General features: G+C 43.0%; 1 protein-coding gene across 2 annotated transcripts in view; it reads left to right on the top strand.

Moving 5' to 3' along the window:
• Nucleotides 1–26,756, top strand: part of LOC142568068 (AP-5 complex subunit mu-1-like) — a 244,330-nt gene that overhangs the window by 141,642 nt on the left and 75,932 nt on the right. The window lies entirely within an intron of this gene.

Below are 26,756 nucleotides of genomic sequence, written 5' to 3' on the forward strand. Positions count from 1 at the left end.
TGGCACAATGTTTGTTTACTAAATTTGCATGAGGCGTGGAGGACAGGAAAGATAAAAAAGAAGAAAGCTACGAGGTAGTGTCACGTCTTCACTTTAAAGCCTAGGTATAGAAGGTGTTAAAGGAGCCTCATTAGAAAAAGGTTGCACCACCATGAGATAGACAAGTGATAACTCTTATAGCCCACTTTTATGCCCACTTTATGGTGGGCCCTTCGTAGAACCGATATGTGATGCAACTGCCCCGATAGAGTTACTGTAAGCAATTGCAGTAGACAGCCAATAAAAGAAGCTCGAAATAATTAAGAAAATATGTTTCGTCTTATCAGAAGTCTATCTTAACAGAAGTTAACAAATGAAAGGAATTCACTACTCAAGTGTGCCCAAGTAGTAATGAATCATGTAGCACAAATAAAAAATATATGTCTATTGCACTTGCATGATTCAGAACATTAGTCTATGGATTTTTATTTGAACCATAAAGTTGTTTTCCTTGCTGCTTTTTGCAAATCTCCATGCTATCTCAAAACTGACATCATTTGGTCAAACATCTTTCAGTGCCCTTATGTTGAGTCAACATGTAAGGGTATTTGAGTAATTTTCAACTGTATCATGTGTGAGCAACACTTGCTCTTGTGGCTCCTGGCTTGTGTCCTTGCCATCGTCATCAGTCATCGAGGGCACCTTGACGACCTCTTCAATTAATGTTTTCGTGGTGTTGTCAGCCCTGCACGTTTCCAGATGATGTTCGTTCATCTCTGGTTGTTGTTTATGTCCACAGAAACAGTTTGCTGAGAGTGTATGAATATATAAATTTTCAAATACGAATCGACTGTGAATTCTAATATTGGATAATGAATAAATATATTGAATAATGATATGCCAAAGAATTTATTGGCAGGTTTCCTTACTTTAGAAATTTGGAACATCACAATTATGTAGCAAAGTATAAAAAATAGATGTGTAAGCCATCGCAGTAAAAGCTTGTTTACTTGACCTGCATCATTAACTTGGTAAGTTAATTAAGTATCACCAATCTGTACATTATCATACAGCATCAAATGCCCGTTAACTCAATTAAATGCCTACTGATATTTCTTAATGTTCATATCTATAAATGATGAACTACTCCACTACGAGTTCCTAATGGAATGAAAATTTTTAGCAGTGTTCAATTAATTACATTGCCAACTAGAGTCAAGGTTATCTGAGTGTAGAGTGTACGGGGACATAATTACCATCAGCATACATTGGAAGGCAAATAACTGATCACAATAGCTGCTACCCATAATCATATGGAGGTGCGATGTGTAATCACTCTGTAGCCAGTTTGTAAGTATGATTAACCTGATGGTCAACTTCCTTGCCGTTTCTCTCTCTCTCTCTTTCTTTCCAAGCATAGTGTAGTCCCAAGTGTGTATTTTGGTCTGAATTAAGTGACTGCTACATGTGGAGGTGCGCCCAAAGACAGAACACTGCATTGAAATAGTTTCAGAATAGTTCACATTTTAATTTGGGCTCAACGTAAGTGTATGAGAGGTACTCAAGGCAAACCCAGACTTCTCATTTTTCAGGATTATGTAACATGTGTGGACACGTGGAAGTCATCTCATTCCTTGAGGTAATCCCCCTTGGCACTGGTGCTCTTAGCCCAGTGTTTCAGCAGTGCACGAGTGCCAGCAGTGCAGACAGATTTCTCCTTCCATTGTAGCCACGAGCGGACAGCCTGCTTAACCACGTCGTCCCTGCTCAACTGTTGGCCTCCCATGAACTCCTATGGTCCAAACAAATGATAGTCATTTGGAATGAGGTCGAGACTCTACGGCAGATGTGGCAGTACGTCCCAACTGAGAATGTGCAAAGTGCATATGGTGTGGTGCCCAGTATGCACGCGTGCATTGTCCTAGATGAGGAGTGTGGCTGGGTTAGTCAAACCAGGATGTCTCTTCATGAGCGCACTCTGTATACATGTTGGAGAACCTTCTGGTGGTCTCACCACTTGGAAGAGTGAGTGAATGAAAACTTTATTCAAAATGTCCGGTAATTTGGGCAGGGTGGGGCCATAAGCACCCTGGCCTAGGTGACCGCCTCGAGTCCTTGGACATGGGCGGCTTCCTCGGCATGCCGGACGGCGGCCCACAGGTGATCAACGAGGTCGTGGCTGGGCGAGGCAGCCTTCCAACGTGCCCCTCGGTTTGAGACTGCCCTGTTCGTCGGGGACTCCTGGTTCTCGCTACCGGTGCATTCCCACAGCATGTGCTGCAGCGTTGCTCTGGCATGGGAGAAGAATGAACATAAGTGATGCTGCATTCATCCAAGAAAATTGTTACCATGAATTTCCCCGCCAACTTAGACACTTGAAACTTTTGGTTTGAGGAGCCCATATGTTTCCGTTGTCCTGATGACTTTTGCTTATTCTGTAGTGAAATGAGGCACCCACGTCTCGTTGCAGGTGATGACATGGCAAAGGAAGCTCTTGCCTTTCCTGTTAAAATGCTCTTTGAGCTTGATGCGTCTATTCCACGAGCTGACAAGGCATTACTCCAGGGTTTTCACGGTTTAGATGCTCCACTTCCTGGATCTTGGGAACCAATGAAGTGGTTGCAAAGCCACCTTGTCCAGTATCATCTTGTGGTGACGTCTGGCAATCTCGAAATAGTTTGCATCATTCAAATATTGTGTTTCAGCTTGCTCTCTTTTCATCATGCTGAGCTTTAAGTTCAATGATCTAAGATTTCGTTCATCAGCAGACCATATTTGCCATAACATTATCATGCACTGCGACAAACAACTACACTACACAAACAATCCAAATACTACAAGACCACTCATACTTAGATTTGAAGAAAGATGCCTCGACTACAATATCCCTACTGAAGCACTTTCTGTCATGCAAAGGCCAATTAGAATAGCTCCTTAAAAAGATTTCATGAAATTACTAGATTTTTCATTGACACATCTAAAAAAACGAGATACGCCTCATGAACACATACTACAGGAATTTCGCACAGTGAAAGACATGTATGACACTTACACAGAATTTGATACACATGACTCAAAGATGCCTATTTATGTCGGAAGCAGTGCAATTGAAGGTAACTGGGAACACACAGTCAGCTTACCACAGATTGTGTCAGTTTTCACTGCTGAGTGTTATGCCTTATGGATGGCAGTATACAAGATTATAGATGGCAAACACAAAAAAAAATCTATAATTTATACAGATTCTTTAAGTGCACTTACGGCCCTGATTGCACAATCGCAGTATGAACCAATCAGAGGCGACATCCTACACATACTAACACACCCAAGTTAAGACCAAACCGTAAAGACCAGCTGGGTCCCAAGCCACATTGGGATCCTTAGAAATGAAAAAGCAGGTAAATGTGCAGCAGGGGCAAGAAATCTAAATGTTTCAAAAGCTAACGTACCTGTTAGGGATGGGGTTCAAGCTGTTTGCAAGGCAGTACTGGGGAACTGGCAAAGCAAATGGCAATTGAAAGAGGACAATAAACTTCAACTCATTAAACCTGTCCTTGGGGAGTGGAAGACATGCTACCACCAGGAACGCTTCATCGAAGTAATTCTTTGTCGACTTCGGATAGGCCACATGTGAATCACACATAATTACTTATTGAGAGAGGAAGAACAACCAACATATGACAAATGCCATGAACCGTTAACAGTAATACACATTATGAACGCGTGTCCACATCTCGAAACGTATAGACAAAGTACTTCCACGTGTTGTACAAGTCACACACTCCATTTCACCCATTGTTGATGTTAGGAGATGATGCACTGACAGCTCCAAGTGATGTGATGGGCTTTTTAGACGAAACAGATTTTTTAAGTAACCTTCAATTATTGCAGGGTATGCTGCATTTTAGCAGGGAAGAAGTTTGGGCGTGTTGGTGGGATACGTACAAACTGGGATACATAGCGCAAGAAAGACACAGAGACAAGCAGGAACACAGGACGAGCGCTAACTTTCAACAATTGATTTATTGCAGCTGGTTAGCATATATATACTCACTGGGACGCCACTGCAATAGACACACTGAAGGGAAGGATGAAAAGCAGTCATGTGACTACTATACCCAAAAATTCAAGCTCTTTCTTTGATAAAAGTATAGACGGCGTGCTAACGCAATCATTACCTGCTCTGGCTATCTCAGCTGCTTCGACAATTTCCCTCGTAGTCTTATTCTTGTGGCGATAGACAACAACAGTTTGTTTTAGGAGAGGGAAGCATGGTGCCTTCACGTCACATTTTCTACAATGTGCAGCCAGATGCCCATCTATTGTAACAAAGTGGAGAGCATCGCAATAGATGGGCATCTGGCTGCAGACTATAGCACGAAAAGGAATTTCTTGCTTATGGGTCTTCACCGAAAAAACAGTTCTAAGGTGAGGGATATTGCTTTCTTGACATTAGAGACTACCCTATCAAGATTATGTCTTGACAGGAGGTCAACCGCACGTTGCTTAACTGTCGAAGGCTTAAGTTCTACTGGCTGCAAATTCTTTTCTATGGCTGTAATCGCCTTTTCTGAAAACATGTCATCTGGCATAATTTCGAAATGACCTTCCTTGTCAGATATTAGTGGTCTAAGTTTATGCTCCACAAGGTAATTAACTAACGGCTGGACAGGGTCAGACATCTTAAATAGAGAATTTGATTGTTTAATGCTAGCAATGCAATCTGAAATACAGCGCGAGCGTTCTTCTTCCGGGACGAACCTGGTTATGCAGCGCGGTATGCTTAAAATGTCAACGGGTTTTATGGTAGGCTTAAAACGTTGCTTAGGACCTAAAGCAAGGACTTTTCTATGGGTATTGCTTACGGTGGCATCTCCAAGGACCAGTGCATTATTTGACGGTGAATTATTAGAAAGGTGTTTCCTCTTACTTTGTTGAAGCTCCGGAAGTTACATCCTCCACAGGAAGTCTGCGTGCTGCTCGGCTAACCTATTGCAATCAGCGTAGGGGTGGTTCTAATGACATCCGTCTCCCAGGGCCGTGCAACGGATCTTTAGACACTCCTGATAGAACCTAACTTGGCGCCATAATTCGGCGGAAAGAATAGCTCCAATCCTCCTTGCAAGAAAAACCCTTGCTTTAGGTCCTAAGCACTGTTTTAAGCCTAACATAAAACCCGTTTGACGTTTTAAGCATGCCTCGCTGCATAACCAGGTTCGTCCCGGAAGAAGAACGCTCGCGCTGTATTTCAGATTGCATTGCTAGCATTAAACAATCAAATTCTCTATTTAAGACTTCTGACCCTGTCCGCCCGTTAGTTAATTACCTTGCGGAGCATAAACTTAGACCACTAATATCTGACAAGGAAGGTCATTTCGTAATTATGCCAGACGACATGTTTTCAGAAAAGGCGATTTCAGCCATAGAAAAGAATTTGCAGCCAGTAAAACTCAAGCCTTCGGTAGTTAAGCAACGTGCGGTTGACCTCTTGTCAAGGCATAATCTTGATAGGCTTGTCTCTAATGTCAAGAAAGCAAAATCCCTCACCTTAGAACTGTATTTTTCGGCGAAGACCCATAAGCAAGAAATTCCTTTTCGTGTTATAGTGTCAGAGAAAGGGACGTGGCAGGTCTGTGTCGCTAGTTACCTACAGAACTGCTTAGCTTCACTAGTTTTTTCAGACCCCTTTTGCTTGCGTAATTCTCAGGCACTAGTTCAGTATTTAAGAGAGGAAAATCCTGGTGATTGTACAGCTTTCAGTATGGATATCGAAGACCTGTATTATTCCTTGCCGCATGACGGGTTGCTAAATTCCATAAATGAGTGCATTAAAGAACAAGTGCAAGAGTCGGCTTTTATTGATAGATGCGGTGTTTCCACGGGAGCTTTTCTAGAAATTCTTTCAATGTAATTGAAGTCGACGCTGACTGGGTGGAGAGATGGCGTTTTTTTGCAGAAGTCAGGCATTTGTATTGGCTCAAAGGTTGCCCCTATTCTTAGCAATACTTACCTGAGTAAGGTTGGACAGCTGCTTAGAGAAAGCCTTAGGTGATAGCGTTATCAAGATATTTCGTTACGTTGATGATTACGTGATTTTCTGCAATAGGAAAGAATTTGATTCTGCTGCTACCTCAGTAAGTGAGCAATTTAAACTTTATGGAGGAGGATTAAAGTTTACCAAGGAATTTCCTCAGCGACGCGGGATTCAGTTTCTTGACATTTCCTTGGTCTTCGAACAAAATCACGTTTGTTGGCAGTACTCCCCAAGATCTTCGAAGCCGTTGCTAAACTTTCAATCCAAGCATTCTAAATTAGCAAAAAACGGAATCGCCATTTCGTGCCCTAAGTCTTCCCTCACCAGATCCTGCATGCATAAAATGAGCGCCAGTTTTAATGCGCAGGTCCGGCACCTTTTAGAAGCAGGTTATCCTAGTGTAGCAGTGGTCACTGTGGCTGAGTGCCTAAAGAAGTCGGTATCGAGGGGGACGGACGTGATTATAGAAAGCAGCAATAGCAAAAAAGGAGTAGTGGTTATTCCGTACATTCATTCAGTGTCGCACAGGCTTAAAAAAGTTGCAAGTAGATATGTTGTTAATGTTGCTTTCACTGCTCCCAATAAGCTAGGTAAGATATGCGCTGCCGTACAGAATAAAGAGGAGCGGGTAAAAGGCAAAAAACGAACAGATATTGGTCCAGTAAAGCACAATAAGAACACCAGTTTTACCGACTGTCGTATGGCTGTGGTTTATAAAATTCCCCTTAGCTGTGGCCAGTTCTACGTAGGGCAAACAGGACGGTGTATCAATCAGAGGCTAATGGAACATAAAAGGTCATTAACCGGTGGATCGCCTTCTTATCTTTCCCTGCATTGCCAAGATTGTAACTGCATGCCAGAGTTAGATGAATGTGTGATATTGTACAGGCATAGGAATGAAAATACACGTCTTATGGTAGAGGCATGGCATATCTATAAAGGTGGAAGTGCGTGCGTGAGTCAGCCTTCGATTACCTTACATAAGGAAGAGATTAAGGGCCTTAACAGTTATCTCTCATGTAGACCGGCACATGTACCCGACTGACACGTGGTGTTACCATTCCTGAGCTTGCGCAGATGAGTTTTGTGTCTTCTTTCTTTTTTCGCCTCAGTGCTCCCTTCAGTGGATAGTCGGCGTTCGTGTTGTCCACTTCTCTACTCTTGTGTCCTGCCTGCACGACGCACCTCTATTTTTTTCGCATAATGAATCCTTACCAACTAGCTCAACTTTCTGTCCTTCTAAGGTCTTGGGACTTTTTTCGCGAGAAACCTCTTTACAATGCATTGCTCACAAGTTCATTCATAGGCTGCACTGTCATCTTGTTTGACATGTTGCTTCTGGTGTGAAGCAATATCAGCGTAACATGGCATGATAGCCTTCAAATGTCTTGTCAAAGCATGCCAAACAGATAACTGGTGTATATATGCATGCGCATACTACAGAAAATCTGGGTATGACTTGAGCAACCATCGCAGGCAACAAAAAAGCAAGACTATTCTAGCTTTTGGCACCTTCAGCACCATACAACAGCGGCTGCATTTTAGGCTTCAGCTTTCCTGAGCCGTGCTGACTATTTGGGCACTTTTGTAATGTTTTTTTACGTAAAAGTGTTTTATGCCGAGGTCCATCATCAACTTCCTGTAATGGATGTGACGTTGACACGAACGCGCAAAATATAGGGATGGCGCTGCCATCTAGGAGTGGTGAAGCGAAGTACTGCATCATGACACTATTGAGCGTCGACAGTGAGCACTTTGCTAGTCTCAGCGTAGCAGAAGCTTTAACATAGCGCAGCCTGATGGAGGCGGTGTAGGCCTTCTGTTGAGGGGATGAGGCAGTTTCCACACATAGTTTGTCTTTTGCATCCGATTAGCCTGCAATGCCTTCTCGTCTATGGAGTGCAGCTTCAACATGCATCAGCAGTACTTTCAGACCGACAACTGCTTCACTTGAAATGGCAGCAACTAAGAAAACTACTGCGCTAAGCAGCACAGAAAGGCAACGATGTCAAAAGGGGAGTCTTGTTTTAGTCCGGCGAGAGACATGCCAGCGTGAAGCAGAATGCATTTGCAGTGCATGCTGCAAACTCTACCACTCGCATTCCTGAAGCTGAGCGCATAGCAACTCAACTGGCTCTCCTAGACACTACAGAGCTGCACCATAATGCACTCGCTGAAACCACTTGGCAGCAGCACACCGCACGCGCCAAGCAAACCTGCAACACTGTTGCCTCCGCAAATCGTACCCTTTTGCTGCAGTAGGCCATGAGTTCACCAAGCAAACATGCAACAGCTTCTGTGAAGACACCATTTCACTCTCATGTTCTTCCGATTTCTATGAAGGAGGGATCAACCATATCATTTTTATTTTCAGGCTATGACATGCAGTAAAAACACCAAGCAGGCAATGTAGCCTGCCTTGAGTTGGCCTTACACTCTCTTTTCCAGATTTCATTATGTCAACAAACAAAAAAAAAAATGCTGTTCACGGAGCTTTTATTTTTCCCCTCCTCAGCTTCAGCTGCATGCTGTCATGACAAAAATTTGCAAAAATGCTCGTGCATTCAGGACTGGCATGTCAGGATGTGTTAGAGAAGAACGAACCTTTATTTTCAGAAAGGACTTCGTTGCCCCTAAAATGGGGTAACGACATGTGGTCGGGCCCCTATTTCAAGGCACCGCTGGCCCTCACCATCCTTCCTGCCCTCCAGACCAGCCTGAGCTGATCCCCGAGAGCGGAGCTGGATAGCAATGCCTCCCACCTCACTCTCATGTTATTCTCTTCTTGCTCTTTGATGTGAGCCGTGCATTCTCATGTGATGTGGTAGTGTCGGTGTGCTCCCACACCATGGGCATATGTCCTTGTATGCTGTTGGGTAGTATATGTGCAATTTATGGAGGTTTGTGTATGTGTCCGTTTGGAGCCTGTGTAACGTCGCTGAGTCTATGGCTTAAAAGTTCCTATGCGGTGCTGGGTAGAGCCTAGAGCCTTCTCAGTTCCCTGTAGTATTGCAAGATCGCTTTATAACTTGGATCGATGGGTATCAGGTCCTCCATGATGTTGCCATGGACAGACAGCTCAGCAATTAGTGAAACCTCGAGCCGCCTCATCTACATGGAGGTTCCCAGTAACACCCTCGTGTACTGGGGCCCATGTTATTGTTTGGGTATACCTGATTTTGAGTTCTCTGCTGATTTCGGTAAGTATCCAGTGTGCCCTCGCGCCGATTTGTCCCCTCTGATAGTTCCTACATGCGGCCTGAGAATCTGTGATTATTGTGAGTGGAGCATTGCACTCTATGCTTTCTCTTATAGCTAAGGCGATGGCTGTCTCTTCGGCTTCTATAATGGTTGCTCGGGAAACCGAGCACAGGCTGTGATTGTACCTTTACGGTTTACAACAACTGCCACCATATTCTTTGCTTTGGCCCGATATGGTGAAGCATCCGTGAATCTTGCAGTGTCCAAGTACTTTGTTGTTTTGTCTATGTATTCTGCTCTAGCCTTTGTTCTTCCTGCATGCAATGTCGGATCCATGTTTTGTGTTATTGGTGATACCCCATATAAATCTCTAATCTGGCAGGATAGACCCTTGGCGTATTGGTCTCAGCCAGCTCATGAAATGTATTATGGAGGCAGAGGGCTAGAAGCTTCTTATTTGAAGTGTTGCATGGCAGCCTCAGGGCTGTCTTATATGCCATCCTTATTATTTGATCAGCCTTTTCTTCTTCTTTCCTATTCATGGCATGGTAAGGTAGGGAGTAAGTTAGTCTGCTAATGACCAGGCTTTTCACCAGTCTGAGGGTGTCTTGTTCCCCCGTCCCTGTCCCATTATGAGCCACACAGGCTACCATCCGGTTGATCTGTTGCATTGTTTTTCTGATCGTGTTTAAAGTATGGAGACATTTGACATTCGATCGCAGCCACATCCCCAACACTCTTACTATTGACCTCTCAAGAATAATTTTGCGGTGAATGCAAGAAGCGTCATCAACAAGACTAAATCACTTGAAAATCTGATCATTGATCATGAACCTGACCTAGCAGCCATAACAGAAACATGGCTCACACCTGATATTTTTGATCACGAGTTCGCACCGCCCAACTATTCTGTGGTCCGGAAGGACCGCCCACACGTGGTAGTGGAGCGGCGTTATTGACTAAAAAGGGCCTTTCCTTTATGGCCCTTCCAGAGGTACAAGGCGCAGAGGCCATTTTTTGTAAACTACTTTGTGACGGCACAAGCATATTCATAGGCTGTGTTTATCGGAGCCCAAACTCTGATGATGCCTCTATCAGTGTCATTCATGATTACATAGAACGCCACGTGTTTGGTTCCTGCGTTGTCCTCTTGGGTGACTTTAATCTGCCAGACATTAACTGGAATAGTATGTGCTACTCATCATCAGCTTCGGATGCATTGTTTGACCTCATGCTAACCTTCAATCTTCATCAGATCGTTTCATGCCCCACCCGCTCACAGGGAAATACTCAGAACATACTAGATCTAATCTTTTTCAGTAACCACTTTGACATAAAGTGCATAAAAACTGGTGTAATTCATGGTATATCAGACCACGACGTACCAGTGTGCATCGTGCCTCTTGGTGGCAGCATAACCACTCATCCTTCTGTATCTGTAGTAACAGACTTCAAAAACGCTGACGATAACAGCATACTAATGCACCTTGCTCATGAATTCCAGCATTTTTCAGAAATTGGCTCCGATGCTTCAGTAGATGTAAATATCCTTTGGTTTCACTTCAAATCGGTTGTACTTTACTGCATCACTCACTACATACCTACAAAAACAAAGCGTCCTCCAAAAAATAAACCATGGATCACGCGAGAAGTTATTCAAGCAAAGCGACATTTGAAAAGGTTACGTAGGGCAATAAAAGCAAAAGGTGGTGGAGAATCCAGAATTCAGAAATTACCGGACGCCATCGCGGAATTCAAGCTTAAAGCTAAACGTGCTAAAAGCACTACTTTGATGTAACACTGCCTAATTTTCTTGTTAATAACCCTCAGAGGTTCTGAAATTACTTTCGTACTAATAAAAATGCTACATCACATTCTCTTCCCGAAGAAAAAACTGCTAAGGCTAACGCATATAACGATTTTTTTCAGTCAGTGTTTACTATAGATGATAACATTATTCCCCCATTTGCAACGCAACATCACGCGAAAATCGCTAAACTAGACATTACGGATGCCGGTATTTTCAATCTACTGCTTAAACTTGACCCCAAGAAGGGTAGTGGCCCCGACGACATACCTAATACTTTCCTCAAAAGATATGCAGAGTGGTGTAGTAAATATCTTGGCCTAGTTTTCCGGAAATCACTTAAGACTTCACAACTACCTCATGATTGGAAAATTGCAAAGGTAATCCAGATCCACAAGGAAGGTGACACAACATTACCTTCAAATTTCAGACCCATTTCACTAACTAGCACGTCATGTAAACTTCTAGAACATATAATCTTAAAGCACATGACCGTATTCCTAGATCGCATTAATTTTTTCTCACCCAACCAACACGGTTTTCGCAGTGGCCTATTGGCAGTAACCCAACTAACGGAACTAGTCCACGATCTTGCTGTTACAGTTAATAACCGCGGTCAAACTGACTTGATTCTATTCGATTTGTCCAAGGCTTTTGACTGTGTATGTCACAACAAATTAATAGCTAAAGTTGAAAAGGTTTTTGGTATAGGAGAACTTTCTGCTTGGATAAAAGGTTTCTTAAGTAACCGCTCGCAATTTGTGGTTTACGAAAAAACTCTAACACAGTCGCAGTAACATCTGGAGTCTGCCAAGGGTCTGTGCTTGGACCATTGCTTTTCTTACTCTATATTAACGATATCACAGCTAACATCGATTGCAATATAGGACTATTAGCAGACGACTGCGTCATATACAGAAAAATTAACAATTACAATGATCATATTAAATTATTCTCTAGCTGACATAGCTGATTGGTGCTCCAAATGGCAGATGCAAATAAACATACAAAAGTCCGCGATCATGACTGTAACCAGGAAAATGGTATCATCAATTTTTGTTTACGCAATTAACGGCACTCCACCTAACAAAGTTGAAGAACACAAATATCTAGGCGTTACATTAACCTCGGAGCTCAAATGGGACAAACATATTAGTAATATAATCTCAAAGGCGCTGCGCAAACTATTTTTCTTAAAAAGAAGCCTGGCACTCGCAACCAAGTCAACGAAGCTGCTAGCCTACACATCATTTGTAAGGCCTGTTCTCGAATACGCTAACACAGTCTGGTTTCCGCATACACTGACTAACATAAGTAAGCTAGAATCAATACAAAGGAAAGCTGTGAGGTTCATCCATAACAAATATAGACGTACAGACTCGCCAACACATCTTTTAACCCAGTCCGGTTTGCGAATGCTATCCACAAGAGCGAAACACGCTCACTTAAAATTCTTGTTTCAACTACTGAAAAATAACTATAGAATAGATACCTCCCAATACATTTCATTCTCGGAGGCTCGACCTACACGTAACAAGCATGCGCACACATTGACTGAATACGCATGCAAAAATGACACATTTAAGTATTCTTTTTTCCCTCTCGCGATAGCAGAATGTAACCAACTTGATCCTACTATCACCAACATTGAATCATTATCCGAATTTATCGCACAAATAGAAAAAACTGTGTGTGAATAACAGTACCTATTATGCATGCAGGGACACCGGCACAGATTGCTTTATTCGTAAGGAAATTTTAATAAACACGCTAATTTTCGACAGCTTATTCGTTTGCCATATTGATTCTCAAACACTCGTAGTTTATTTTAGTTACTTCTGTTTTATTACTTGCTCTTGTGCTATTGTTATAAAGCATCTTGCTCTTTTACATTTCTTTTTTTATTATTTACTATTCCGTTTAATCTTAACGTGGTTTACTTGTATAGTACTATGTATAACTTGCACTGCTTATGTCGTTTTTTTTACTTGTTGTATAATCTATACTTTGATTTCCTTGCATTGTACAGCTGAATTATTGTACTCCCCAACTGCCATGCTCTCGAAGGAGAGCAGCAGTATTGAAAATAAATTAAAAAAAAATAAATTTTCCCCTCCAGCCGGATCTTGAGTTTGAGTCTCGGGTCAGTTCTTTGCTTTTTTTTTTTGTGAGGCGAATGAGTTGTGATTTCTCCGCCGAGCACTAGAGTCCTTTTTGTTGGGTATAGTTTTCTATTATATTGGCTGCCCATTGAAGCTTCTCTTCCTTCTCTCCCAAGTTGCCCTTGGTTATCCATATCGTTAGATCATCCGTGTATAGGGAATGACGGATGTTGGTAAGCTTGTGGAGTTCTTTAGCTAGTCGCAGTCATGGCTATGTTGAAGAGTGTAGGCGAAATTACCACACCCTGTGGCATTCCTTTGTTAGGAGGATGGATCACTTTAGATTCATCATCTCCTACTTTGATAACTGCTGTTCTCTGGATGAGGAAGCTTTGGATGTACTGGTACGTCCTTTGACTGCACCTGGTCTCTGCAAGTCCATCCAGTATCCCTTTGTGTCTTACATTGTCAAAGGCCCCTTTTATGTTGACAGCCATGACAATGTGTTCTCCTGCCTTGAGGAAATTGATGAATACTTCCTCTTTTGAAAGCAGCGTTGAAAGATGTGATCTGAAGCTAAACATGGTGTCAGGCATTAAGTTGTTTTCCTCAAATGACGTTGTAGTCTAGTGTTTACTAATCGTTCGAACACCTTTCTTAAACATGATGTAAGAGAGATGGGCCTAAGGTTTTCTAAAGTCACTTTCTTTCCTGGTTTTAGAATCATGATTATCACAGCATGTTTCCATTGCTGTGGTATCGTTCTTTTGACCCAATGGTCATTTAAAGTTCGTAAGGGCTGTTATGGCTTCATCATTCATGTTTCTAATCATGGCGTTTGATATTTGGTCCGCCCCTGCCGCTGTGTTCCATTTTGTTCTGGCGATTGCTGCTCTAACTTCTGTCTCCGTGAAGAGTTCATCCATTTCTGAGTTTGGGTGTCCGGTGTAATCAGCTTGGTATGGGGGTATCGGGGCTTTGTCACCGAAGCATTTGCTATGAGCTGCCTGAAGGAGTTCTTCTTTTGTGTCTGGGTACAAGTGGAGCAATCTATTTATTTATTTATTTATTTATTTAGAACATACTGCAGGCCTACAGTAGGCCCAAGCAGGAGGGGCGAATACATAATATATGCAAAAAGAACAGGATTAGCAAAATTGAAAAATGTTAAATACAAGTTGTAACACAAAATACAGCAATAAATACAAGGCTCAGATGCAAAATACAAAAAGTAAACATAGAAATAAATGGCTCTCAAATTAAATGCTGTGAAGAAAACATTGAGTCAAAGAATCAGCTCTGGTTAAAAGATCTGGCGGACACCTGTTCCACTCCTCAATGGTGCGTGGAAAAAATTAGTATTTAAAGGCGTTAATCCTAGCACTGTAAGGGGTTAATGATTGAGCATGGTGATTTCGTGTTTGGCGCGTAGTGTTAGGTTTAAGGAAGGGGTCTGCATTCATAGACAGTTTATGGTTTTTTAGTAAGAAAAGTAGTTTCAGTCTTTGAATTTTCCGGCGCAGCTGTAATGTTTCAATACCGTGAGTTCGCATGAGGGTCGTTGGTGAGTCAGTTACACGATACTTTGAAAAAATAAAATGGACGGCTTTGCGTTGAATCATTTCAAGGGCCTCGATGTTACTTTTAGTGTAGGGATCCCAGATGGTGCACGCATATTCTAGTGATGGCCTTATTATTGAAAAGTAGGTTAATTTTTTAAGTTCAGGTGGGGCAAGTTTTAGTTTATGTCTAAGAAAGCAGAGTTTACGAAAGGCTGAGGAGCATACGTTTGATACATGTTTATTCCAGCTAAGGTTTTTCGTTATTGTAACTCCTAGATACTTGTACTCGCTGACTTCGGTCAGAAGGTGAGATGAAATATTGTAAAGAAATGAGAAGGAAGCCTTTTTGTTAGTTATCGTCATGTATACTGTTTTCTCTAAATTTAGCTTCATGTCCCATTTATTACACCATGTATGTATGTTCTGAAGATTGGAGTTTAGTAAAACTTGATCATCTTGGCAAGTAATTTGGTGAAATAAAACACAGTCATCTGCAAATAATCTAATTTGAACAGGGGTAGTTATAACGTTAGTAATGTCATTGATATATATCAAAAAGAGGAGAGGTCCGAGGACGCTTCCCTGTGGGACGCCTGAAGTGACCGGCAGGTGGTTTGAATAGCAATCATCAATACAAACAAATTGTGTGCGGTGAGAAAGGTATGAGGAAATCCAACGAATTATGAAATTAGGAAGACCAATAAGTTCAAGTTTGTAAATTAGTTTGGCATGAGAAATAACATCAAAGGCTTTGCTGAAGTCTAAAAAAATAACATCCATTTGACCAGCGCTATTTAGTACACTTGCAAAAGTATGAATGACAGAAGTTAGCTGAGTGACAGTGGAAAAGCTTTTTCGAAACCCGTGCTGATGGGGGGTAAGTTCCTTGTTATCGTTTAGAAATGTAGTTATGTAGTTAGCTATGATATGCTCAGCAAGTTTGCAACATGTGGAAGTTATTGATATGGGACGATAATTAGCAATCAAGGCAGGATCACCCTTTTTCAGCACGGGCACAATCCGCGCTTTCCTCCAGTCGGAAGGAATGTTTCCTGTTTCAAATGATTTGCGGAAAATAACAACCAGGAACTCTGTGATGGCTTCTGCATAACGGCGCAAAAAAATATTTGGTATCCCGTCAGGTCCAGCGGACGCTTTAGTTTTGAGGTTGAGTAGCATGGAGAATACGCCAGATGAAGAAACAATGTCGGGGGTCGAGTTGGGAGACATGGTACTGGGTTGAACAAATAAACCATGATGGGAAAACACACTCTGAAAATACTTATTGAATGCCTCAGAGATTTGCGATTTATCAGCAAGCTGCACACCTTGACTTGAAATGCGCGTAATTGTTTTTTTGTTTTTCGATAAAAATTTCCAGAACTTATGAGGTGAGTCACGAAGAAAATTTGGCAGGCTATACTGAAAGTAATTTTGTTTAGCCTGGCGCAAAGAGCTTGTGAAGTTAGCCTGATGTATTTTAACTATATTTCGACAGGCACCCCCACGCTTCAGTTGTTTGATTTTTCTTTTCAAATGTATTATTTCTCGCGTGATCCAAGGAGTTTTTTTACACGTTTTCCTTGTTCTATTAGGAATGTAGTTATCAATGCAGTACGTACAGGTTTCTTTAAGTTTATTCCAGAGTTCATCAACATTAGTTCCTCGAAACATGTCAAGGTGTAAGCTGAAGTAGTCTTACACACTTTCATCATTAGCTCTGGAGAAGTTTTTCACGGAAATAATTTTTGCTGGTTCATTGTCGACATTTTGTTGAATGGGACAAGTAAAAACCACCATGCAGTGATCAGATAACCCAGTTTTTACTGAAACAGTCAAACGTTCTGTTTCTTGGCTGAGAAATACGAGGTCGAGAATAGATGCAGCTTCACCGTGTATGCGCGTTGGGTGCTTAACTCCTTGTTGCAAATTATGAATCAGCATAATATCACACATGTATGAAGCATTTATGTCATTGTTTGTACTAGGGAAGGGACTATTCCAGTCAATATTTGGGAGATTAAAATCACCGACAAGGTATATTTTATCACGGCGAAATTTAGACATGTGATCGGCCAGATCACATAAATATTGAGGTGGTGAATCAGGTGGTCTGTATACAGCAAAAAGCACAAACGATCTACCCCCGTACGACAGTTTTAAAGTCACACTTTCATGGTTAGCTATTTGCTGCAACGTGTGTGCCTCTGTGTTTTGATTCATCAGGACCACACCTCCCCCTCCACGTGTTGCTCTATCACGGCAAAAAACTTGATATGAGCGGGGGAAAACAGTTTCATCATCAATATCATCTCTCAGCCAAGTCTCGGTTATAACTATGGCGTGTGGATTGTGAATCAACAAGATAGCCTCCAAAGCCTCCGATTTATTTACAACACTACGTGGGACTCTCCAGGTTCTTTTGTCCTTCACGTCTGGTTTTCAGCGGGTCAATCATTCCTCTGAGGATGTTCCACATTTCTTGCGGTCCCTAGGGTTCCATTTAGTGATCCGCAGACGTGTTCCCAGTTGGCTGTTGCAAGTTGATTAGCGTATTCCTCGGCCAGCTGTGTTATTTCTTTGATTTTCATTTTGAGTTTGTGGCTGTGTTTCTGTAGCTTCCATCTTTTGGTCAGGCTTCATCTTGCATCCCACGGAGGCAGTAGGTGAGGGCCCACTTCAGGTGTTTTGTCCATCCTGGTGACGGTTTTGGTATGTTTCTGCTTTATATTTCGTATGCGTTCGCACCAATTACCTAAATCATTTGTCCCTTTGTCGGTGGTTTGTTCTTTAAGCGGTTCTCTGTACGCCCGCCAGTCTGTTATTTTAGCTGTGCCTATTTGTCTGCAGAATAAGAGCTGTGCGGATTGCGGTGCTTATAATGCAATGGTCACTTTTCAAAGGTGTTGCACGACTCCGCATTTGGACAATTTTTGGTTATTGTTAGGTCCGGACTTGTGTCTGTGGAGATACTACCTCCTGTTCTTGTTGGCATTGCAGGGTCTGTTAGAAGTGTCATGTCAAGTGCTTCTATTTGTCCTGTGATATTTTTGCCTCTATTGTTCTGGGTTGGATATGCCCAGCTTGAGTGCCTGGCATTAAAATCCCCAATTATCACTAGAGGTCTCCTCTTCACCATTTTTGCTGTCTCTTGAAATAATTTGTCGAACTTTGCTCTTTTCCGACTCGGGGGGCTGTAGACATTAATTATGAAGGCATTTTTTCCTCTGGTGCCTTTATATGTGATTTATGTTATTATATGCAGAATGTTCATTCCTTCTGTGGGTTTGTGATTTATTACCATGACTTTCTTGTCCACCAATGTTGCAACCATCCAGTTTTCACCTTCGGTATTGAAGGTTTCGTATCCCTGTAATTTTGGGTTTGTTCTGGCTTCTTGTAATGATACGATAGCTGGTGACCTTTTTTGTGCCGTCACCACCTGCGACAGTTGTCCCATTCTACGCCGGAACTCATGGCAGTTCCACTGCTATATTTCACATCTTCAGAAGCGTGCTTTTGAGGTTTGGGCATTGTATGTCACCTGGGTCATGCATGATAGGCCTGCCCTGTTGTATACTTTCTGTGCTTTTTCTCTTATGCTGCTGCCTGTGGCATGTTTTAGTAACACTTTCGTGAATTCTATTTGTTGTGCCTGGAGTTTCTTGTCCAGAAATTCTAGTTTTCGATCTACCTGTATTATCTACCTGTACCTGTACCTGCTCTATGATTATGGGTATAACTTCTTTCATGGTATCTTTCAAAATCGACAAGGTAATTATGGTGTCACCTTCTAAATTCGGTTGTTTTCGTCCTTTCTGTCCTGTCTGGATTGGTTTAGGTTCTTGTTGTGGTTGCTGCACTTATTGCTTTTTAAATTGCATACTTTCTCTTTCTAGGTATCCTATTCACACTCGCATTAGCTCTAGTTCGTGTTCTAGGCACGCGAGTTGTGTTGTTTTGTGTGTTAGAGCATAAGATATTTTTATAGCATCCAGCTTGTTCTCCTGTGAATAAGGTGCAATTTTGTGTAAGTGAACCACCTACTTTTCATGAATTTTGAAAAAAAAAAATCATATATAAGACACTCCAGTGTATGAGGCACACCTATTTTACTTTGGTCTCCATGATCAAATGTAATTACACATGGTGAACATATAAGGGGTTCCAGCAAGTACAGACGCAAACATGAGTAAGAAGAAATGGACAGGACAAGATTTATGGGTATAACCACTGGCCAGGATTTGTCCTGTCCATTTCTTCTTACTTGTGCTCGCGTCCATACTTGCTGGAAGCCCTTATACATTCGCCATGCAACAACTGGCCCAGCAGATCACACTAGTACAGTAAAACCGCATTGATTTGGATTTCATAGCACCGGAGAAAATGTCCGAATTAACCTAATGCCAAATTAACGAGGTTTCAACAATAATAACTCAAAAAATGCTTAAAACATCAGCATACCTTTACTTCATGAAATAATTGGTTATTGTTGCTTGTTGCACGTGAGCAATTTGCATGGAAAGCACAATTTTTCGGTATTTTTGTAGGTTGTGCAGTCCGCACAGACTGTCAGGAGAAATGACACAGATGTCCTCCAAAACATTGAGGGCATCATTGACCTCTTTAGCAATGCGGCGCGGCACTTCACACGCGTTTATCCCCGCAGGGGCGTCTACGTCAGCAGGTGTTTGGTGTGTTGCGTCACCACGTGCCCGAGCACATGAGGGTTGGACCCTCCTGCGTGTAGCCGTGCGCGGCTTAGCCGTGTCTAGGGAAAGGGGGATCCTGGGGGTTGAGCCGATGCCGGGAGTTTGGACCTTTAAGGCCCCCCGGCGGAGGCAACACACCCCTTTGGCCTCTGCTTCACACAGACGGCACCTCCAGACTGACCCACCTGGAGGAAATCGGCAGTCGCCTTTTCGTGTCCTCCTCTCCAATCTTCGTCTTTCTCTCCCGCTTTCCCATCTGTCCTGTCTTCTCTTCACTTCTTATTACATCCATATTTCCTGGCGGCAAGGGTTAACCGTGTGTGATATATTCAAGCTTGGGTATATACATTAGGTTATAGTGGCGCTGTATAGCTGGCGTCTGCAGGTTTCTTGGAACCTGTAGCGTCCCCTTGTTGGGCTCCGTGGTGGGTGGCTACCACCGCCACCAAATTTTGAAACTATCCAATGGCAGAAGTGTTCCCGCGACTTTCAGATCGGCCTCTGAAAAGAGGTCACACCGAAGCAACTTTCCAGTTCTTTTTAAAACCAAGCGAAGACACATTTCCGAAATACCATGTTCTTCATAGTGAAGGCAACACCACCGTTAGAAAACTGTCACCATTCATAGTATCGAAATGCCTAGCAAACACAATTGGACCTGGTTACAAGGCCTCAAAGATGGCTAGCGGAGACCTCCTCCTTGAACTGACCAAGAAAGGTCAACTAGAAAAGCTCGCCGAGCTCACTAATATCGGTGACATCAAAGTAACAATCTCTCCACACTGCTCACTCAACACTGGCAGGGGAGTTATATCTGAAGAATACTTCTTGAACCTCAGCGACGAAGAGCTCCTCGAAGGATTTCAGGAGCAAAACATAATTAAGGTTCAGAGAATCACACTATGATGAAATGACCAACAGATCCCGACGAAACATGTGATTTTGACATTTGGTAGTAGCACTGTCCCTAGTTCACTCGACGCAGGATATCTGAAAATCAACGTCAGACCGTGCATACCCAACCCAAGGCGGTGTTTCAAGTGCCAGAGGTTCGGGCATGCATCTCAATCATGCAGAGGAAAGGAAACATGCGCGAAGTGTAGTGCCAACGACCATCCATCTGACAACTGCAATGCTCCCGCACAATGTGTCAATTGCAAGGGCGATCATCCGCTTACTCACGGAGATGCCCTTAATTGCGGGAAAAGAGAAAAAGAAATAATTGCAATCACAGTAAAGGAAAAGATTTCATTCTACGAAGCGAGGAAAAGGCTAGGGCACTTACCTCAAGCAAGCTATGCCAGTGTGACGCGGCAGGGGGCAGCGTCACACCGGCCTCAGGAATCTACTGGGTCCATGTCCGGTACCCCTGTAGAAACCCCAACCGCCCCCTTGGTGGCTGCAGCCAGTGCTGCTCCATCAGCAACGAAGACGGCCCAGCCGACCACAGTGCTGCAGGGCCCGAAGTTGAACTGTACCCCACGGCCCGAGACGCGCGTCTCGGCACCTGGCTCTTGATCGTCCAGCGCCTCGGAAAAGGCGATGGAGGTCGATCTGAAAACCTTGGCGTCATTGACGCCAAAAGACCCGTGTTCCTTGGAGTGCTTAAAGAAGGATAAGCATATTATACCTTCGCTGAGAAAAGGAAAGGTAACCTGAACAGGGGGGGGGGGGGGGAGGTGGTTACCACCTTTCATAAGAGTAATCAGCTTTTAAATACATGTCACCTACAACCCGTAAGCTCACACACACAAGTAACTTTTTTTCCAATCCCAATAACATGGCTTTCATCATTCATTGGAATTGCAGAGGCCTAATCCACAATCTAGGTGACATCAAAGACATTATAAATAAGTTATCACCAGTGGCATTCTGCCTCCAAGAAACGAACCTAGGACCAAAGCATACAAATTTCCTAAAGGCTCTACAGTCGTAAGAAAGGACCGCGAACACTCCAGTCGTCTATCAGGAGGTGTCGCTATTGTCGTCCAAGGCGGCATCCCTACACGGAACGTTTCACTAAATACTGCGTTTGAGGCAGTAGCTGTCACCGTTTTAACTTTTAAGACTGTCACCATCTGTTCGTCGTACATCCCTCCCCATACCCATTTCACAACTCGAGACATGGAAAATTTAATTAGCGAGCTGCCGAAGCCTTTTGTTTTAGTTGGAGATTTTAATGCTCATTGCACTCTTTGGGGCAGCGATAAGAATGACCAAAGAGGACAACTTATCGAAGATTTTATTTTAACAAACAACATCTGTCTTAAATTCAGGTCCGCCAACTCATTTTTCACCGAGTTCCTGTACTTTTAGCTGCATTGATATAGCATTTTGCTCTCCGGATATCTTTAGCGATTTTAAATGGGACGTACTGGAGAATACATATGGCAGTGATCATTTACCTGCTTTAATCCATCTTACATCAACACTACGCATTCTATCGCACAAACCACGCCACTGGAAGTTACAAATGGCAGACTGGGCTGTTTTTACGGAAAGCGCCAGGCTGGAGGAACTTATTTTAATGAACCTAAGCATTGAGGAAATTAATGAAAAGTTTACCAATTGCATTATTTCTGCAGCCGAAAAGGCCATTCCGCAATCTTCTGGCATTGTTCGGAAAAAGCTTAATCCTTGGTGGACACATAAATGCACCGCGGCAAAAAAGCAGCAAAATAAGGCCTGGGGCATCTTACGCAGGTACCCAACATATAACAACCTTCTAAATTTCAAACAAGCCAAAGCGCAAGCTCGATATATCCGGAGAGAGGCAGAAAAAGTTTCCTGGCAAAAATATGTACCTTCAATTAATAGCACCGTCACATCCAAAAGGATGTGGGAACAGGTCATGAAGTTTAAGGGGGACTACTCATCATACACAATACCCATACTTACACCTTCAGGTACTCAAACAACACTACAAGAACAAGCGAATATACTTGGGGAGCATTTCTACAACGTCTCCAGCTCGATGAACTATTCAAACATGTTCCTAAAATACAAACTGTTGGCAGGAAAGGAGAAACTACCAACTGCTAGCATGTCAAACGACGAATACAACACTCCATTCACGGTACAAGAACTTAACAGGGTTCTCTGTGCTGGCAAGAAAACTGCAGTAGGTCCTGACCGGATCCATTATTCCATGCTCGCACACCTATCCCAAGCATCCGTAGAGGCTCTCCTTAAATTATTTAACACAGTATTGGAATCCGGAAACATGCCAAAAAGCTGGAAAAACGCAATAGTTGTGCCTTTTTTAAAAACAGGTAAATCTCCTACATCCCCAAGCAGCTTTCGACCCATTGCCCTGACAAGCTGTTTGGCGAAATCATATGAAAGTATCGTAAATGCCAGGCTAACTTTCACGCTTCATATATGAAACTCCATTGATTCTCATCAGTGCGGCTATAAAAAAGGGTGTTCAGCGACAGACCACCTCGTCCGACTTGAACACGAAATACGTGAGGCATTCGTACACAAACAGCAATGCCTGGCAGTGTTCTTCGATTTAGAAAAAGCGTATGACACCACGTGGAGATTCGGGATTTTACGTGACCTCGCTGCGGTAGGAATCCGCGGCAAAATGCTAAACTGTCTCGCTGATTTTATGTCCAACAGAACATTCCAAATCCGTCGAGGCAATGTGCTCTCGCGCACATTTATCCAGGAAAACGGCGTGCCACAAGGTTGCGTACTAAGCACAACACTCTTTATAGTAAAAATGAACTCTGTTAACAAAGTCATTCCCCCCTCAGTTATGCACTCCATATACGTCGATGATCTGCAAATAGCGTGCCGCACCTCAAACTTACGAACATGTGAAAGGCAGCTCCAGATAACAATTAATAAACTAATGGAGTGGGCTGAGAAAAATGGCTTTCGCTTCTCTACTCAAAAAACTGTTACAGTGCTATTCTCGCAAAAATGAGGGTTGTACTTAGACCCGGATTTAAAATTGAATGATGTCGCGCTGCTGGTAAAACAAGAATACAAATTCTTGGGAGTAACCTTTGACAAAAAACTAAACTTCCTATCCCACATTAAAACACTAAAGATTAAGGCAAATAAAGCATTGAATATCCTCAAAGTTTTATCTCATAAGCACTGGGGTTCCGACCGAACCTGTCTTTTATATATTTACCGGTCTCTTGTGCGTAGCCTTTTAGACTACGGCTCTGTGGTTTACGGCTCAGCCAGACAGTCCTATATCCAATGACTTGATCCAGTACATAACCTTGGATTGCGACTGGCAAGTGGTGCCTACAGAATATCACCTATTCAAAGTTTCTATGTTGATTGTAATGAACCCTCATTACAGCAGCGCAGAGCATTACCTAGATTCTCTTACGTGCTAAGAATTCAGTCATCACCGCAACACATATGCTACAACATCGTCACACAGTGCAACTCACGCTTACACTACACAAATAAACCAAACATGATTAGGCCACTTGTATTGCGGTATGAGCAATACTGTCAGGATTATGAAATTCCCCACGAAGTCCTCCAGGTTGCCAAGAAACCAGAACGGTTGGCCCCGTGGTACGATTTCATGCAGTTGTGCGACTCGTCATTGACACATTTAAGGAAAAGAGACACTCCACACGAACACATTATGCAAGAATTCCGTGCTCTTCAGGACCAATATCAAAATCACATGCAATTCTACACTGATGGGTCCAAAAAAAAAAGAAAAAAGAACACGTGGGTGTAGGGGCTGCAACAGAAAATTGGGAAAGAAGTATTTGTCTACCAAAATATGCCTCTGTTTTCACTGCTGAAGTTTATGCTGTATGGGTTGTGGTTAAAAAGATTATCACTGGCAAGCACAAAAACACAGTCATATACACTGATTCCTTAAGTACACTGAAGGCTCTAAATCTGAAATCTGAGTGTGAACCCCTGTTGGGGGATATACTAAACATGATTGCGCTTAATAAATATGGGAGATCAATCCGCTTCTACTGGGTACCAAGCCATGTTGGGATACCGGGTAACGAAGCAGCCGATAGATGTGCATCGATGGCAGCGAACAAAGAGATAACAAACATAACACTTCCATACAAAGATAGCATCCGCACGATTAGAAAAGCCTTAACGGCGAAATGGCAACGCGAATGGGACCGTTGTGCTGACAACAAACTACATCTCACGAAACCCATAGTTGGCGAGTGGAAGTCATGCTATCATCAGGAGCGGTTCATCGAAGTAGTTTTATGCCGACTACGCATTGGGCACACACACCTCACACACAATTACTTACGAAAGAAGACACACCAACGTGCGAGAAATCTCAACAGTCGCTAACAGTTATGCAAATGTTACTCACATGTACGCAGACTGAAACACACAGACGAACACTTTTGCACAAATTATATCAACTACACATACCTTTACACCCTGCTCTAATTTTAGGTGATGATCCGCTAGTCCCATTATGTGACGTCCGTAAATTTCTAGACAGCACTGAATTTTTACATAAAATATAGGTTATTAACAAAGCCTTTTCCTTTATTAACTGGATTTTAAAACACCTCGTGTTTGGCGCAGCACAGCCTTAGCCGCTTTTGTGCCATTAAGCCCCGTTTAACTAGCTAACACACATGTATGACGAGTGAATTTTTGCTATCAGAGTCGGGCTCTTCGTCGCCTATTACATCCAGTATTTCGCCATCGTTGAGGCGACCGGCAACGGCAACGTCACCATCAATGTGGATGTATTCATCCAGTGGGACGTCTGGAGGCAGAAGTCTGTCGAAGCGACTGTCATCTTCCTCGGCGTTTTGGTTAACATCCGCATCCCCGGCTTCCAAGGAATCACCGTCATGGGCAAAGCCGCTGTGTCGGAAGCAGTTCACAATTGACCGATTCCAAAAATCTTTTTGCGCAGGCGCCCAGCCGGCGCTGCATGAGTCCCCCTTGCGGTGGCTATCGTAACTAGACTTGGTTGGAAAACAACGCAGGGCAACGCGACTACTCCGGATGGTGTTGCTACGGAAATGCTGGTGGTTGCGCTTGTGGGTTTTTTTCTCTCGAGTATGCTGATTAATTGTGCCACCTTTGGGTGCAAGAACTGCTACTATGGAAACATAAGAGATTCTTCCGATTTCCATCTGCAATATAGTATGCTAAGAGGGCTCTGTGGATATCTACAGTGAGACGTGCAAACTCGGACGGCTCATTGTGGCAGCCAACAGAGCACTCTCGAACCTGCGGGGCATACTGCATCACCGGCAAGCTTTCTTTAAAAAAATAATAATAAATCTAGTCACCGTCATGTCGTAACAGTGTTCTGTGAAACGTAGGCCGGCTGTCGACACTGATAAATCATCCGGTATGTTCATGTACAGCAAGATTCCAGGTGAGGCTGCTGTACGGCGGCACATCGGCTGTGTAGAAAGGCAAAGGGCCTGCAAACTTAAGTAGACAAACGTGCTGTGAAGAAAATTTGTATTGCTGCCCTGTGGGTCATGATGTTGCACCACCATGAATAGGCACTGCGAAAGGAGTGTAGGATCACTCCAGAGTACTTATTTGAGTTCGCTCAGCTCCGCATCCTTCCGCGGCCATCATGTGTTTGGTTGCCTTGTTACTGCAGGCACTTGCTTAAGGCCTACAACACGTAGTCTTGCCGATGTGAACGTGGTTCCTTGTCACGTCGGCTAGCTTGTTATCCACCGCTCATATTCTGCGTGTTTTAACGTATGTGCCATCGCTGGCCGTGTTTCATATGTTTCCTTGGTATGTACACTAAGAGAACGGCGTGAGCTGAACTGCCCCCCCCTTTCTTCCCCACCTTCTTATTCTTCCCCCCCTTTTTTTTGTGCACGCGATCTTGCACTGTACGCTGCTTTGAGTTGCACGCAGCCACACTGCCATTATTTTCTAATGTAAGTAAATGCAGCACACGAGTTATTTTATGAAGTCGACGTACTAAATCGTGCGGTCAACTGTATTTGCTTGTGACTCAAGCATGTCATTGCTGTGCAACAATGTGGTACTGAAAAGTTCACATCACCTGAAACTTAAGAGGCAGCAAAAATGTGTGTAATGTGTAAAAATGTGTAATACAGTACTTAATGATCTGAGTATAAAGAAATTTTTGACATTACTTTAACAATTTCTAAGAGTATTTAGACATTGTTGCTTGGATGTATATAACACATCGTGTTACGTACAAACTGTACAGGAGCTGCCAACACAACACCACAGACACGCTGCCCGTCTCGTGGACAGCTTACGTGTCGCTCGTACCAGTCAGTCCACCATCTGAGTCAGTTGTGGGGGAGCTTATAATTTGATTTGCCACGTAGCCTTTGTCATGTAGTGCCCAGCCTCAATGCGCCTGAGGAA

Source organism: Dermacentor variabilis, unplaced genomic scaffold (assembly GCF_050947875.1).
Source record: "Dermacentor variabilis isolate Ectoservices unplaced genomic scaffold, ASM5094787v1 scaffold_16, whole genome shotgun sequence".
In the NCBI taxonomy this organism is placed as follows: Eukaryota; Metazoa; Arthropoda; class Arachnida; order Ixodida; family Ixodidae; genus Dermacentor; species Dermacentor variabilis.